We start from the raw sequence: 5300 nt of genomic DNA, 5'->3' as shown, positions 1-5300 counted from the left end.
CATATTCCTTTGAAGAAATCAATGAATCTTCAGTGGCAAAGATATTTTTGCAAATTCTTAACTAGTGACAAAAGGTGTTTCACTTATTTTCATGTTAATCACCTAATTTAAAAGTTTCCCATCAAAAATATATGTATTTCATTTTTAAAGCTCAGAATTAAAATAAGGTTATCTCATTCTTTGCTTGGTGTTAGATAGTTTGGGACCTCAAGTTAGATGATATTTAATACACAGATACATTTTCTTCTCTTTATTGGAAGAAGATTGTTTATTTTGGATTATTTTGAAATTTGAATATGCAGCATACAATGAATGTGAATACTTTTGACTTGGAAAAAGGTTAGAATTTGTGTAATTGGCCATCATGAGCAATTGTAGGCATAGTCCACACCTGAGATTTTTTTTAGACAAGTACCACATATGACAAATTTTTTCACGATTTGACTTAAAATTGAAAAAAATATGGTTAGATAAAAATGTAGTAAAACAAGATGAATGAAACTACATGTAAATTGTATCTGGAGAGATTTTTACGGAAAACTTCATTATGGCTCTTCCTGTCTATGCACGGATGGCATGTGGTCCACTCTGAGCCACCAAGAAGCCAGGTGTTCGACCTCACCACACCAGCCCAGCGGTGGCAGATGCGCCAGACATCAAGCTCTTCGGCAAATGGAGCACTGATGATGTGCAGATCAACGATATTTCTCTACAGGATTAAATTGCGGTGAAGAGAAATATGCCAAGTACCTGTCCCACGGTGCAGGGCGGTATGCCTCCAAGCATTTCTGCAAAGCACAGTGTCTCATCCTGGAGCGACTTACCAACTCTGAGATGATGCATGGTCTGAACAATGGCAAGAAGCCAGGACTGTGGGAATTGTCAAGCATGCCTTTGAGATCATCCACCTGCTCACTGATGAGAACCTCTGCAGGGCCTGGTGAATGACATCATCAACAGTGGCCTCGGGAAGACTCAACACACAGTGGGCAAGCCGGGACGGTGAGAAGGCAGGCTGTGGATGTGTCCCCACTGCGCTGAGTGATTCAGGCCATCGGGCTGCTGTGCACAGATGCTCCTGAGGCTGCTTTCCAGAACCTCAAGACCATTGCAGATGAGCTTATCAATGCTGCCAAGGGCTCCGCCAAGTCCTTACGCCATCAAGAAAAAAGACGCGCTGGAGTTGTGGCCAAGTTGAACCGCTGATTTCCCAGCTGTTGACTAATAAACTGTGTGCCGTTTTGGGCAGTTAAAAAAATTAAAAAGAAAAAAATACTATTATGAACACAAAATTAATTAGTTTCAAAATCCATCTCTAGTATGTATATAATGTTTACTACTCTGACGGTAGTAACAGCATGATCAAGTAAAGAAAATTCAAGGTGAATATGCCAAGTATTTTCTGCAATTATTGAAATATAAAATCCTGCTGAACAAAATTATACATATGTATATGTATATCATAATGTAATAAAGACTAAGAATTTTGAAAGAGAAGATGTGAATGATGTCAGATAAGATTATATATATAATAAAATTGGTGGGAGCTTTCCATCAGTAACAATAGCTTTTTTTCTTCTCCGATAGTTTACCTATAAAAGCTAACCACTAGGAATAAACCTTACAGGCCAGTAGCAGGATGATTTCTTCATGGCCTATGAATCAAGTGTGTCGTGTCCCAAACAGTAGACTCTTATCCAATGAACAGGCACATTTTTGCAATAATGAGGTAGAGTTAAGTGTGGCATTTTAAATTTCTCTGAAAAAAAAAAAAGCTTTTCTACAGATATACATATATATTTGGAAATATAAAGAATACAATCTTTCCTGGAAGTGATCACATAGATAAGGCATATCATATTACTTTAATTATTAACTGTATCACTTATTGGTATCAGTAGTATAAAAATGTGAATTAAGGATATTCAAATGGGACCCATCAAAGACTTTAAACACCTAGAGTCAGAAAACTATCAATGAATATAGTTGAAAGAAAGCTTAATGTAGACAACTTTCATTTTCAGGTTAGAAATTCTGTATACTTCTCTTGTGGTTTAAATAAAAACATATCTAATAGGTTCATAGATTCCAATGCTTGGTCACCAAGGAGTAGCACTATTTGAAAGGATCAGGAGGTGTGGCTTTGTTTTAGAAAGTGTGTCACTATGGACAGGCATGAGGATTCAGAAGACCATGAAAATCCCAAGATCTCTTTCGTTGTGTTGCCCTTTGATCTGGATGTAGAACGCTCTGCTATCATGCCTGCCTGTCATGAAGATACTGAACTAAAGCTCTGCAAGTCTAAGCAAGCCTTAATAAATGTCTTCCATTATAGGACTTGCCATGGTCATGGTGTCTTTTCTCAGCAATAGAAGATTGACTAACATGGCTCCCCTTCCTTGAAGGTATTTTACCCTCTACCTTGTTTATGAATATGGTGCCAACAACTGCAGTATGTGCATTTAAATGGCTGTAAGTCATAGTCAAGGACAATAACAGGAAATGCTGAGGAACATTAGAATATATAGAAATGATATGTTAGCGACCATCCAAATACAAGTCTTCTACATTAATACTCAAAGAGTATTGGGTAATGATAGAAAATAGAAGAAAATAAAATTATGAAGAACTAATTAAGCTAATATATAAGGTATATGTATAAATGGTAATAATTCTGATGTGATCATTTACTTGATTATCATATAATGGAGGATGCACTATAAATAAAAGTTCATGGTTTTAATATATGACTATATCAACTTTAATCACACTACTACTTATGAATATGAAAAGCGGGGGATAATGCAAAATGAAAATTTTAAATTTATAACTTCTACTAAGCATCATTAGAAACCTACCTACTTATAATATCTCTTTCTATTATACAAATATATTCACCAACCTGATTATTAATGTGAAAGCATAATTTTTGTGCCTAGCATAGGTTTTCAAAATATTTTAATTTGATTTTAATAACTATCAAACAGAGCAGTTAATAAAATTATGGTCTGTAATTAAATACTTCATTTTTAAAGTAATAATCAAAAATGCCTATAGTATATTATTTTTTTATTTCAGTATCCATCTTCACTGAACTCAGCACTAGGATGACTTCTTATTTATTTCTTTTTTTAAATTTTTTATTATTAATTTATTCTTGTTACATTTCAATGGTTATCCCATCCCTTGTATCCTCCCATTCTTCCCTCCCTCCCATTTTCCCCTTATTCTCCTCCCCTATGACTGTTCCTGAGGGGGATTACTTCCCCCTGTATATGCTCATAGGGTATCAAGTCTCTTCTTGGTAACCTGCTGTCCTTCCTCTGAGTGCCACCAAGTCTCCCCTTCCAGGGGACATGGTCAAAGGTGAGGCACCAGGGTAGGTGAGAAAGTCATATCCAACTCTCCACTCAACTGTTGAGACTGTTCTTATTTCAATATAGACACAAAAGTTATGAGCAACAAGAACAAAAAGTTCCTCTCTTTCTGCAAACCCGTTTTTGCATAGTTTTTGGGCTTCTGCTGGAGTAGAGTCAGCTCCAGCTTGTCAGAGACAGGGTCCTTTAGAGGTTTCATTAGCCCGAGTAGATGGCCTTACGTTCATGCTGAGACAGGAAGCTCTAAGGGGATTTATGGGCTTCAAAAAATCATGAATGTTATAAGAAAAAGAGGTAGAGTACATATAAGGAAATAGGAAAGGATGGGGAATTAGATTTGACCCATTTTTTTCATGTTTGGAATTTTCAAAGAATAAAAATAATTTTAGAAAATATTTCATAAGTACAGTACAAAAAAACAAAAACAAAAACAACAACAACAAAAATAAACTCTGTAAGAAAACCAGACATTGGCTCATTTATTTATTACCCTGTGTCATTCTAACTTTTTTTTGAGACAGGGTTTCTTTGTGTAGGCCATCATTTTAACTTAAAAAAAAAAAAAACACATTTCTTTGATCATTTTGTACAATGTTATTAACACCCTCTCAACCCCTCTCTGACCTTCCTGCTGTCAACCACACCCACCCAGCTTTGTGTCTGCAGTTCACCCTCCATCCTCTTCAAAATTCAAAGCAGTTTTTTTCAGACTATTTTATGAAGCATATTGTTGAGGTATGCGTATAAATAAGGCATAATGACATTTCTAGGAGACACATTCTGCCAGCATACTCACTGTCCCTTTAGCAGTCTGTTCACCTCCTCTTCCGCTATGTTCCCTGCGCCTTAGATTCAGGATTTGAATTTTAAGTCTGTCCCTTGGAGCTGGCAACCCAAAAATCAGTCATTCTCTGAATTTATTTTTTCCCAGTTGTGGCTTTCTGTGATATTCCACATCTTCTCCTAAAAATAGATTATTTTATGTAGGATGGGCGCTATATTGATCTGTGAGTATAAGGATAAAATTAGTAAGAAGTTAAGATTATTATGGTCTAGTAAAGTGGCCTTAGTAGGTTTTCTTCTAATATCAGTTGCTTCACTACATGAAGATATCTGGCTACATTTCTGTGTCCAACCATGATTTCTTTCATTTGCATGGTCCTCATATCCAATCAGATAGTTATCAATGGCTTCTTAAGATATGAGTGCTGCACTTTCACTGTTGTGGATACAGCCCCATGTTGATTATTGATATGAATCATTTGTGCCACAGGTGGGTAAGCATTTTTACTACTTCCCACTCTTAGGCCAACTGCATAGCAAATGAAGATGCTATGGATGCTAAACTTCAGGGTGAGATTTGAAGTCAGTTCTGGCTTGAATTTTTCCAGTCGTGTCTGAAGTATATGGTTTCCTCAGCAATAAAGATATACCTTCAACATAATAAAAGAAATAAAAGCAACAACAATGGCAAATATTTTGGGGAGAATCATTCCTGGAACAATTCTGACGAAGAACTCAAAATAAGTAAAGAAGCAAGCAAGGAAGGAAGGAAGTAAATAAATAAATAAATAAATAAATTGGCATTCCTGTTTCTGGATTTTTGTTAGCTGGTTTATGACACTAAAGAGAAACACTGACACTGCAAGTGACATAACTTAGTGCCTTCATCCTTTCTGTATTGACCTTTCTTCCCCATTTCCACCTAATTTGCCAGCCCCATATTTCTCATTTTCCTTCCATATCTCCTGTATCCTTCTGGTTCTACTTTAGGTCTTTTTCTCTGTGGCCATTTTTAAGGGTGGGACTTCTAGCTCACCTACCCTCTCCACTCTGGGATTTGATATGGTTTGAGCTTGCACAAGGCCTGTGCTCTTGTCATAGTCACTGTGAGGTCATATGTTCAGTTGCCTTGCTGGGCTC

The 5300-nt window shown here is 36.4% G+C and overlaps 1 pseudogene across 1 annotated transcript; it reads left to right on the top strand.

The window, feature by feature from the left end:
- Positions 1-308: 308 nt before the first annotated feature.
- On the top strand, positions 309-1206 carry LOC311581811 (small ribosomal subunit protein uS7-like; annotated as a pseudogene). Its single transcript has 2 exons — positions 309-339; positions 594-1206. The product of its transcript is annotated as a small ribosomal subunit protein uS7-like (transcript).
- The last annotated feature ends 4094 nt before the right edge of the window (positions 1207-5300 follow it).

The sequence above is a fragment of the Acomys minous genome (assembly GCF_964271855.1).
Source record: "Acomys minous genome assembly, chromosome: 13".
Lineage (NCBI taxonomy): Eukaryota > Metazoa > Chordata > Mammalia > Rodentia > Muridae > Acomys > Acomys minous.
The sequence above is the reverse complement of the archived record's forward strand: the minus strand, read 5'-3'. Positions and strand labels throughout refer to the sequence as shown.